Source organism: Vulpes vulpes, chromosome 9, assembly GCF_048418805.1.
Source record: "Vulpes vulpes isolate BD-2025 chromosome 9, VulVul3, whole genome shotgun sequence".
Taxonomy (NCBI): Eukaryota; Metazoa; Chordata; class Mammalia; order Carnivora; family Canidae; genus Vulpes; species Vulpes vulpes.
This window is the reverse complement of record NC_132788.1, coordinates 21,120,929-21,133,911: the sequence shown is the minus strand read 5'-3', so window position 1 is coordinate 21,133,911 and position 12,983 is coordinate 21,120,929.

Sequence of the window (12,983 nt, the reverse complement as noted above, 5' to 3'; positions counted from 1 at the left end):
CAAGCTCATGTTTAGGAAAGGAAATGAAAAAACACAAATGGCCTGGCTTCCTTTGGAGCTGAAGAGTTGCACAGGGAAGCCAGCTCAGCCAGCTTCACATCAGTCCTCTGTAGCATAAGAACTTGGCCTCCATTGCTTATACTGCAGCATGGTTAGGAGGCTAGCAAATAGATGAAACGATGTCAGCAATGCATAAAGAAAGAGAGTATAGCCATCCGCTCACCAAACAGTAGCAATTCCCCCGACCCATAGCACTTTCTAGGAGCAGGATACAAACAAACAGAAAATGCATGCTTAGGATGTTGTTCCTAGTGTTAGAGGCTGGTGGGTATCCGCTGGTTTGCGCTCATGATCTTGCGTGAGGAAAGATAATGCAACATCCATGGTATCAGATATTTTAGGAGTCAAAATTGAATAGATCTGGAATCTCAGATTTAAATGCCCATAGGAGCAAGCAGATGACCTGACTATGTAAAGCAGACCAGGTATGAGCACTTCTGGTGGTTAGGTCCATAATGAGTGCTGCAGATCCAATGTATGCTCCCACCCTTGTCCATGTGTCAAAGCCTAAGTTCCCAATGTAATGATATTTGGGAGGTAATTGGTTTGTGAAGGTGGAGCCTTCATGAAGGGATTAGTGTCCTTATGTCCTTAGTCTCCCTACCATCTGAGGACACAGCAAGAAAGTGGTCATCTGCAAACCACAAGGAGGGCTCTCATCAGACACCAAATCCACCAGCACCTTGATTTTTGGACTTTCCAGCCTCAAGAATGATGAGAAATAAGTGTTTTCTGTTGAAGCCATTGGTCTATGGTATTTTGTTATAGCAGCCTGAGCTGAGAATAATGGGGACAGATAATTTCTCATGTCTCTTCCTACATCTAATTAATCTAAAGAAATGACTGCCATGTATAGGGAACTAGAGGTCCATATTTATAGTGAATTCAGGTCTAAATGTCTATGGAATAGCCTCTCCAGGGAAACAAAAATTTTGTGAGATCCCAGGTCTCTGAAGACAAGACCAAGCACATGGGGAATGGAGAATATGAAATCAGTCATGGGGGGTGGGGCAGGGGGAACAGTGTGTGAGAGCTGCTCATGAAAAAAAGCTGCCACCTCTTAGGTGTTTGGAGATGCTCCAGGCTTTCCTGTAGCAGACACCATGTACCTTCTGAGGATCAGCTGTAGGATTTTGAGTGAGATTGAAAAATGAACAAGCTCTCCAGCCTCTGAAGGCCCTGATGGTGTTAGACTGAGGTCACAGGGCAATACTCAAAGGTGACAAGAAATCAACTGGGTGACTGTACTACTTTTATCAATTTCTTTTTAAAGATACCATCAATAAGCCTTAAAAATTAAGGGTTCAGCAATTATTTCATTCTGCCCTCTTTTTAGCAGATAATTCTTCCATCAAGAGTCCCTAATTATCGGTTGCTTGAAACACAAACAACAACAAAGTGTTTCAGGTGCAATGACTTGAGGCAGCATCTGGATGGGCACAGCTTGAGATTGTTCTTTGCACCCCACCGCCATTGCCTCCTGTGTGTGATGGTTACTGTGCTTTAAAAACACAGTACCCAAATTCTGCATTCTCTGCAGGGTGTGATTACATGAATAATCTTGTCAGAACACAGTGGATGCTCCCTCCACCACCTGCTCGCCCACCCTCTCTTCCTCCATGCCAGTCAGCCCTCCTCCCTCTCTAGAATTTTTCCCAAAGCTTCTCATCATCTGGAAATGGAGTTAGGATCCCATGAAACAGATGTGAGTGAAGGAGCATGTTTTAAAGACAGGAAAGAGTGCACCTTGTGGCTCAATGGTCGAGCATCTGCTTTGGCTCAGGTCATGGTTCCGGGGTCCTGGGATCCAGTCCTGCAATGGGCTCCCTGCCTCTCTCTCTGCCTATGTCTCTGCCTCTCTCTCTGTGGTTTCTCATGAATAAATGGATAAAATCTTTAAAAAAAATTAAATAGAAGAAGGATCCAATTAAGAAGGAGAGAGAGAAGGTGTAGTCTTTAATGTCAAGTTTCTGAAAAGCAGAAACCTCAGAGAATCCTGAGAATGTGGGAGAATTTGCCAGTGGGAGGAGGGATCACAAGAAGGAGTTATCAGGCCTCCCCTACTTCCTCTTCCTTCCTCCCCAATTACTTATGCTCCTCTGTGCCCCAATTTTCTCACTCGCAAAATGGCAATAATAATGGTATCTTCCTTCCTACCCCACTTCTCTTTCTCCTTTTCAGGTCCAAACATGCAGAGTATTTGGACTTAAATTGACCCTTAGCTATTCTATCTTTTCCATTTCCAACCATTTCAAGAGTGTTCCTAATCTGTTTTGCAATGATCCTAGGCTAGATAGGAGCCATTAATAAAATCTTATAATTCTCATCAAATAATTGGGAACGCAATATTCTCCTTGTGTGCGACAGATTCTATTACAGTAGATTCAGTCTGTTATAATTGGACTCATAATGTCTAGGCTTTTAAAATAAAATACAAAACAAGACCAAATAGAAGAATCAAAGAAGCATTTTCCATCCTTTGACCTCCTCAGCCCCGCCCCACCCCCCCCCCCCCCCCCCGCCTGACTACCGAAGATTGGTGACTTCCCAGCAGATTTTTTTTTTTTTTTTTTTTTTTTTTGAGAGAGAGAGAGAGCACACAGAGGGAAAGGGAGAAGCAGATTTCCTGCTGAGCAGGGAGCCCAATTCAGGGCTCGATCCCAGGATTCTGGGATCATGACCTGGGTTGAAGGCAGAGGCTTAACTGACTGAGCCACCCATGCTCCCTGCACCACCACCATCCCCCTCCCCCCCAGCAGATATGATAGAATGGGTCTTTCACAGTTATCTCAAAAGTCTGTCTAAAGCAATCATGCATCCTGAAGTGACCCTGGAGAGCAAGGTTGAGTTTCATGGGATGTGTGATGACCAGACACGTTCTTTGCTTCAGCCGCTGCTGCTTGCCTTGGTGTGGAGGCTTCATGCTCTGATATATGAGTGTTCAGCCTACATAGGTTATTGAGCAAATCCTGACTCAAGTGTGTCTACTAAAAGCCTCTGTTACACATTCATTTCACAGGAGACCTCTGGGTTATTATTGTGTCTGACAGTGACATCCCAGGCATTGGTATGCAGGCTGCAGATGCACTTGCCAAAGGGCCACTGGCGCTGGCTGTGGGTCCCCTCTCATGCACTGCAAACCCAGCTCGCCCCATGGGAGTAAATGTCTCCTGCCTCGGAGGCTAGTGCTGTTTTGTAAAACAATCTGTTCTCATTTGCATCGTCTTTAATTTTTCTTCTTCTGAGTAAGCCAATTTTCAATTAACTTCAACCAACCCACATTGGATACTAATACATGTAAGGCATTGTTATAGGTACTGCAAGGAATATGAAGTTACATTTACTAGGCTGTACATCCCCCAAGGGCAGAGACCCTGTCTTATTATCCTTGTATTGTGCATAGTGCCTGGCACAAAACAGGGGCTTCATAAACATAACTGAACCAAACAAAATAAATGTGTCAACTGTCATCTTTAGGTACTCATTATAAAATAAGGTGGATGCGAAAATTAATTGAAAACAAGGAAGAATGTACTAAGCCCACAATACAGACACAAAGTGTTATGAAGAATAACAATAGAGCAATAACATGTTTTAGGGGTTAATTAAAAGGAACTTCATGGAGGAGATAGTAATTAATGTGGTCAATGAAGAATGGTGATGTGCAGCAGAAAAACAGAGCTAAAAATCAGACAAAGAACATTCAGGATGGATGGGAGGGAATGATATGAAAGAAGGTGCTGAGGCTTTGGGAGCTGGGAAAGTTCAAGCATATATAGGTGACATCACATAGTGATTATATGTACAGGCTCTGAGTTCAAATCCCTGTGTTGTCACTTAATTCTTAGAAAGCCAACCGAAGCAGTAATTGATTCTAGGAGTGTCTGTAGTCAACAGATCTTCAAGGAAGTAGAATACAAGGACAGTGGGGTAGCCTGGCTGCCTCAGAGCTGAAAAGCTTATAGAAAGAAATCGAGTTCAAAGCCTTTATTTTCCCAGAATAAGGCATAATCAGAAAGCCAGGGAGTTTCTCTGATTTCTAAGGCAGTACTAAAAGAACTTATCTTTGCTACAGACAAAGGACTCAAGTAGTAAAAAATCAAAGTCAAGGTTTGAGCCTGGGGGTTGCCAAAATTCAGAGTGAGAGAGGGAATCACCAAAATAGCAATGCAGGAAACCCCAGCTTCCATCCTGCTCGAAAGATAAATAATTAGACAATTATCCATGAACATAAACAGCTCTGGGAGAGCTCTGGGGGCCACTTAAGAAACATCAGCAAGTCAGTGGAACAAAAAACCTGAGACTAACTGCACAAAAAGGGAAGGGAGACAGTTTCATTCTGCCTGCATCATCCCATTCCCCACAGTAGCACTGCTGGGCACCAAGAAGAAACACCCTAGCTAGAGTTTTCCTCACAGGGAGAGGAAGAGGAGGGTGAGAAAGCAGCTCCCCCAGCCTTTTGGGGCCCTGCACAAAGATCCTACCAGCCTTCTGTCTCCCTGCCTGCTTTCTTCTCCCTGTCCCGTCCCACCACCTCCGCCAGGAAGCCAGTCCCAGCCTCTGTGATTGTGAGTTAGGCTCGTCTAGGTGGTCCTGCTGCTGTGTGTGTGCACATCACATGCTCTGGCCACCATCAGCCACTGCCTGCTCTGGTCTCTAGCCACTGGATGTGGAGGTGCCACTGAGGACCCCAACAGCACTTCCTGCCACTGCAGACACCCTGCAGCACGCACCAAGGACCACACAAGTTGTTCATGCTGTGAACCCCAGTGGCCTGAGCGAAAGAGACATCATGCCTTCAGACCTGGTGCTGCCACATGCCCCCATATTTGGCACCCAGTACCACTAGACCTGGGGTCATGGCATGCCCCAGCATAAAACATTGGGCATGCTTTATTGATATGTAAAAATATCAGCAAGCTAAGAACAGAAGGGAATCTCCTCACCCAGATCAACAGCATCTTTGAAAAACCTATAGGTAATATCATACACAGCGGTGAAATGCTCAATGCTTTTTATATAAGATTAGAAACAAAGCAAAGATATCCACTTTCATCACTGGTGTTTAACATTACAGTACTGAAGGTCCTAGCCAGAGCCAGAGGTGAGATAAAAAACAAATAAAAGGCATGAAGACTGTAACAGAATGATAAGAACAAAATTTTTCTTTTTTTTCTTTTTAATATTTTATTTATTTATTCATGAGTGACACAGAGAGAGAGAGAGGCAGAGAAAGAATCAGGCTCCACACAGGGTGCCTGATGTGGGACTCGATCCTAGGACTCCAGGATCATGCCCTGGGCCAAAGGCAGGCGCTAAACCGCTGAGCCACCCGGGGATCCCTTCTTATTTGAAATAATGATCACATAAGTAAAAAATCCTGAGAATTTTCAGGAAAACTAGTAGAACTAATAAATGCATTTAGTGGGATTGTAGGATATAAGTGCAATATTTTTAAAAGATCAATTGTACTTCTTTATAGTAGCATTAAACTTTAAAAACTGAAATTTTAGACACTATTTACTATCACATAAAAAATAAACAGCAAAATACTTAGATAGATTTAATAAAGGATATGTGAGTCCCTGTATCCTATAAACTGCAAAGCAATTTAAAAAGAAATTTAAAATATATAAGTAAATGGAGATACATAAAATGTGCCTGGATCATAATGTTGTTAAAAATGGCAATCTTCCCTGGGATGCCTGGGTGGCTCAGCAGTTAAGCACCTGCCTTTGTCTCAGGTTGTGATCCCGGAATACAGGATCGAGTCCTGCATCAGGCTCACTGTGAGGAGTTTGCTTCTCCCTCTGCCTGTGTCTCTGCCTCTCTCTCTCTCTCTCAGTCTGTGTCTCTCATGAATAAATAAATAAATCTTTAAAATAAAATAAAATAAAATAAAATAAAATAAAATAGTAAAGTAAAATGGCAACCTTCCCTCTATAGATTTGTGCAATCACAACCAAAATTCTAACATAATTTTAAAAATGTATAAATTGACAAACTGACTTTAGAATTTTTATAAACAGGCAAAAGACCTGGAATAGCTAATACAATTTAGTAAAAGGGAAACAAAATTGAAAAAACTGTGCTGATTTACATAGTTACTGCAAAGCTATAGTAATTACGATAGATTGTTTTAGGGAAAGGCTAGACCTATAATGAAAGAGAAAAGGCAGTCCAGAAATAGACCCATATTTTAAAGTCCATTGATCATGAACTTAAGTGCCATGGTGATTAGGAGAAAAGATAGTCTTTTCAAAGTGATGTTGTAAGAATCGTATATTTCTATAGAAAAAAAAAATGAACCTTGACCTCTATCTACCTCACATTATACATAAAAGTTAACTCAAAATGAATTGTAGATCTAAATGTAAAAACTAAAACTACTGTGTTTTTAGAAAAAAATGCAGGAGAAGATCTTGGTGATATTGGGTTGGTCAAAGATTTCATAAAGAGGACACAAAAAATACAGACTATAAAAGGAAAAACATGATAAAATGTGTTTCATCAAGGTTAAAAAATTTTCCTCTTTGAAAGGCATAGTTAAGGTAATAAAAAGTCATAGGCTGAAAGAAATTTTTGAAAAATATATATCCAACAAAGAGCATATGTCCATAATATGTAAAGAACTTCTACAACTCAATAATAAAAGACAAAAAAATAATAATAAATAGACAAAAGATTTGAGGATGCATTTCTCAAAGAAGATATATGAATCACCAAAAAAGGATGAGAAAAGATGTTCAATATCACTGGTCATCAGAGAACTACTGGTTAAAACCACAATGAGATACCATCACACATTCATTGCAATAGCTAAAGTTAAAAAGACTTAACAATACTGTGTTGGTGATGATGTGGAGTAACTGGAGCTCTCATAGAAATAGAAACCAGTACACAGAAAACTATGTAACAGTACTTTATAAAATTAAATATATATTTACCAAATAAATAAATAAATATTTACCATATGATACAACATTTCCACTCATAAGTATGAGAAATAAAAACATATGTCCATACCACAATATAAGCATAAATGTTCATAGAAGCATTATTCATTGTGGTCCCAAACTGGAAGCAACTCAAATGTCCATTCACCAAACTGGTGAATGAATGAAAAACTTTAGTATATCCCTATAATGAATTTAATGCATAAACAACATTGAGAATCGAAGAATTATCAAAACATTATGGTAAATGAAAGAAGTGACATACAAAGGCATGCATGCCATTGATCCTGTTTATGTGAAATTCTACTGAAACTCTATAGTGACAGAAAACCGATCAGTGATTGCTGATGGCCAAGGTGCACATAAGGGATAAAGAGCAAAGAAATGTTTTAAGGTTCCATATTGTTTTATACTTTGTGGCATTATTTACATAATTGTTTATGTGCACCAAAATTCATTAAATTATATACTTTGTGGCATTATTTACATAATTGTTTATGTGCACCAAAATTCATTAAATTATATATTTTAAATTGGTGAATTTTATAGTGTGAAATAATACTTTAAAAATCAAAAGAGAAAAAGAAAAGAAAAAGTGAATGACATGTCAGGAGCAAGGTGCACAGAATCCAGTCTACTAAAAAGACATCTGGCTTCCAGGAGCAGCAGTAAGTGTTCAACTCCTACGCCCCGTTCTTAAACTTTTGTGGCAACAATACCTTTGGCAGTCTAGTAAAACTTATTCTTGTCAGAATGTTTTTTATTTGGTAAGAGCATGTGGTTACAGCATAAAATTAATCATCCTATCCATTGTTAAGTTTACTATTTACTGGCATTACATTCACATTATTGTGCAATCATCACCACCATCCACCCACAGAACTTTGTAAATCTTCCCAAATGAAACTGTATACCCATCAAACACTACCTCCACATTCTTTCTTTTCTCCATCCCTGGACAGCATCATTTCCCACGCTTCTGTGCCCATGAATTGGACTAATCTAGGAACTTCATATAAGTGGAATCATAAAATATTTGTCTTTTTGTGACAGCTTATTTCACTCAGCATAATGTCCTCAAATTCATCCAGAATTTATTTATTTTTTTTAAAGATTTTATTTATTTATTCATGAGAATACACAATGAGGAGAGAGAGAAAGAGGCAAAGACACAGGCAGAAGGAGAAGCAGGCTCCATGCTGGGAGCCTGACGTGGGACTCATCCCGGGTCTCCAGGATCATGTCCTGGGTTGAAGGCAGCGCTAAACTGCTGAGCCACCTGGGCTGCCCCAGAATTCATTTTTTAAGGCTGAATAATAGTCTATTATATACATATACCACATCTTGTTTATGTATTTGTCTGTCAATGATGAAGAGTATTGTTTCTACCATTTAGCTATTGTCAGTAATGTTTCTCTAAATGTGAATATGCAAATATCTGTTTGAGACTGTGCTTTCAATTCATTTGGTTGGATATTTCCAGAAGTGGAATTGCTGGATCATACAATAGTTTTATATTTAATATTTTTACATTCAGAATAATTTTAAATAATGAAAATAAATACATATAGTTACAAAAGCAACCAAGTATATTGAAAAAGTTGTTAAAATGTTTAAACATAAGTGTGTATTTTATACCATCAAAATGGAGGTCGGGGTAGCATTTGAAATGGTTTTGAAATGTTTCTAGGGTTTCACAGATTTCGTATTCAAGTCTATCGGTGGAGAATTTTCTATTTCAAGTCCATTTTGGAAATGTATGTCATTAAGTATTTGAAATTTTGCAAGGGTGTTGGAATATACTCTATTCTTCCATATTAACAGCTTGGCTAAGAAAGTTTGTCTTTTTTTTTTTTCATTTGTATTCATAAAGGAAACTTTAGAACCTTGAATTCAAAAGCTTATTCATATAATTAAATATGTCTGCCAGGTAAGCTAATCTAGTTATAAATTCCTTTATTTCAAAGTGTTCCAAGAATGTGTTTTCCTCATCTTTTAGCAAACATAAAGCTTCTATCATTAGTTCAAATAAATACTTTAAACCTTGTCCTTTTGAAGACCAGTGAATTTTGTCACCCATACAAATCATAAATATTTCAATCTCATGTAATAGTTGTTGCATGTATCTTGCAATACTATTTATACTCATCACTATTTCAGAATATCATGACTAGAACTGCTGTTAGATCATACATATTCATAGTTCTTCCCTCTGCTGACACTTGTTTGACCAGTTGGCCAACTCTGGGTCTGGGTCAACTGGCCATTCACCTCCAAATCCTGAGATGACTTGTTTCCATATTGATAACCCAGCCATCTGTGTTGTCTTTTGTGTTTTCTTATTTATAGTTATTTGTTGCCAAATAAGTGACTAGCTCCATGAGAATGTAGACCAAGTAAGCTTAAATATCTCATAGTTGAAATAAATGTTAAGTGATCATTTAAAATAACTTACAATTTCCATTTACAATAAAAAGGATCATAAGAGATTACAATGAATAATTATATATCAATAAATTAGACAACCTAAAAGAAATAGATAAATTTCTTAGAAACATACAATCTACCAAGACTGAACCATCAAGAAATAGAAAATCTGAATAGATGAATTACTGGTAAGGAGATTGAATCAACCATCAAAAATTGCCCAAAAACAGCAAAAAAGTGTAGAACTATATGATCAGAAGTGAATTTTACCAAACATTTAAAGTGCTAATGTTAAACCTTTGCAAAAGAGTAGAAAAGAGGGAATACTTCCAAACTCATATGATGAGGACAGTAATACTTTTATATAATAACCAGTTAAGGACACTACAAGAAAAGAAAATTATAGGCCAATATCCATGATAAATATAGATATAAACATTCTCAAGAAATATTAGAAAACTAGATTCAACAATACATTAAAAGGATCATACACCATCAAGTGGGATCATTTTAGAGATGCAAGGATGGTTCAACATCTACAAATCAATCAATGCAATCTATCAGAATAACAAAGAATAAAAATTATACAAGCATCTCAATAGATGCAGAAAAATCATCTGACAAAATTCAACATCCTTTAATGATAAAAACTTTCAATAAATTGTGTATAGAGGGAACATAATAAAAGTTATATATGACAAGTTCACAGCTAACATCAAACTCAAGGTTGAAAAGCATTCAGCTTTTCCTCTAACATAAAAAACCTCTCACCACTTTCATTCAACATAATACTAGAAGTACTGGCCAGAGCAATTAGGTAAGAAAAAAAATTAAAAAGCATCTAAATCAGAAAGGAAGAATTAAGACTATCTCTATTTGCAGACGATACAATATTACATTTAGAAAATCCTAAAGGCTTCATCAAAAAAATTGTCAAAACTAATAAATTAAAGTTGCAGGATGCAAAATTAGTATACAAAGAACTTGCTATACACTCATCATGAACTATCAGAAAGAGAAATTAGGGAAAAATCCAGTTTACAGTTGCATCAAAAATAATAAATACTTAAGAACAAACTTAACCAAAGATCTGTGTGCTGAAAACCATAAGACACTGATGAGAGAAATTGAAGAAGACACAAATAAATGGAAAGATATTCTATGTTCATGGATTAGAAGGATGAATACTGTTAAAATATCCATACCATCTAAAGCAATCTGTAAACTTAATGCAACTCCTATCAAAATTCCAATGGTATTTTTCACAGGCATAGAGAAAACAATCCTAAAATTTGTATAGAACCACAAAAGACCTGAATAGCCAAGGCAATTTTGAGAAAGAAGAATAAAGCTGGAGATGCCACACTTGCTGATTTCAAACTATATTACAAAGCTATAGTAATTTAAACAATAACATGTAGATCAGTAGGACAGAAATATATACATATATTTAATCAATTAATTTACTACAAAGGAGCCAACAATATACAATGGTGAAAGGATAGTCTCCCCATTAAATGGTGCTGGGGAAACCAGATGGCCAATGCAAAAGAATGAAGCTGGATCCCTATTATCTTACACCATACACAAAAATCAACTCAAAATGGATTAAAGACTTGAACGTAGGACCTCAAACCATAAGATTCCTAGAAGAAAACTTAGGGAGTAAGCTCCTTGACATCAATCTTGGCAATGATTTTTGGGTTTGACACCGAAAACAAAGACAACAAAAGCAAAAATAAATAGTGGAACCACATCAAACTAAAATGCTTCTGCAAGGGAAAGAAAACCATCAATAAAATGAAAAGGCAACCTATAGAATGGGACAAAATATTTGCAAATTATGTATCTGGTAAGAGATTAATATCCAAAGTACATAAAGAACTCATACACTCAATAGCAAAAAAAATAGACAATCTGGTTTAAAAATGATCAGAGGACCTGGATAGACATTTCCCAAAGAAGACATACAGGAAAATAAAAAAGGTGCTTGACATCACTGATCATCAGGAAAATGCAAATCAAAATGATAATGAGATGCTGCCTTACACTTGTCAAAATGTCTATCATCAAAAAGACAAAAACTAAATGCTAGTGAGGATGTGGAGAAAAGGTGCACTATAGGAGAGAGTGCAAATTGGTGCAGCTACTATGAAAAACAATGTGGAGGTTTCTCAAAAGATTAAAAATAGAACTACTATATGATCCAGGAATTTTGTTCTGGGGTTATAGTCAAAGGAAAGGAGGGACGCCTGGGTAGCTCAGCGGTTGAGCGTCTACCTTTGGCTCAGGTTGTGATCCTGGAGCCCCAGGATCGAGTCCTGCATCTGGCTCCTTGCATGGAGCCTGCTCTCCTTCTGCCTATGTCTCTGCCTCTCTCTGTGTGTCTCTCATGAATAAATAAATAAAATCTTTTTTTAAAAAAGGAAAGGAAAGTAGAATCTCAATGAGATATTTGCATTCCTATGTTTTTTGCAGCATTATTCACAATAGCCAAGATAGGGAAACAACCTGAGTGTCCATCAATGGATGGATGGGTAAAGAAGATATGAGATATACATCTACGTAAATCTATAGCTATAGCTATATATATATATACTATTTAGTTATGAGAAAGAAGAATACCCTGCCATTTGTGGTGACACGGATGGACCTTGAGGGCATTATGCTATCAATCAGACTGAAGAAGACAAATACTGCATAGGATCACTTATATGTAGATCGTTATACAAAGTCAAACTCACATAAACAGAGAGTAGAAAAGTGGTTGCCAGCGGCTGATGGAGGAAGTAGGGGGAGCATAAGAAGAGGTTGGTAAAAATACAAAATTTTCAGTTATAAGATGAATAAATTATGAGAATATAATGTAAAAGCTTGTAACTTTAGTAGATGACGATGTATAATTGAAATTTGCTGAGAGCAAAACTTAAATGTTCTTAGCAAACAAAAAGAGATAAATATGTGAGATGACCAATGTGTTGATTAACTAGATGGGAGAAATCTTCCAGAATTTGACATATATCAAATCACCGTGATGTACACTTTAAAAAAAAAAAAAGATTTTATTTATTTGTTCATGAGAGATACACAGAGAGGGGGGTAGAGAGACACAGGCAGAGGTGAGAAGCAGGCTCCATGCAGAGAGCCTGACGCGGGACTCCATCCCAGGACCCCGGGATCAAGCCGTAAGCCGAAGATAGACACTCAACCACCGAGCTCCCAGGGGTCCCCACCATGTACACTTTAAATATGTCACAATTTGGGCAGTCTGGGTGGTTCAGTGGTTTAGCACCACCTTCCGCCCAGGGCGTGATCCTTGGAGTCCCGGGATTGAGTCCGACGTCGGGCTCCCTGTATGGAGCCTGCTTCTCCCTCTGCCTGTGTCTCTGCCTTTCTCTCTGTGTGCCTCTCATGAATAAATAAATAAAAAATCTTTTTAAAAAAGTCACAATTTTATGTCAATAATACCTCAATAAAGTTGAAAAAATATTAAACTTGTGGACAATAAAATATATGAAATAAAAAAAATTCTGATTGATA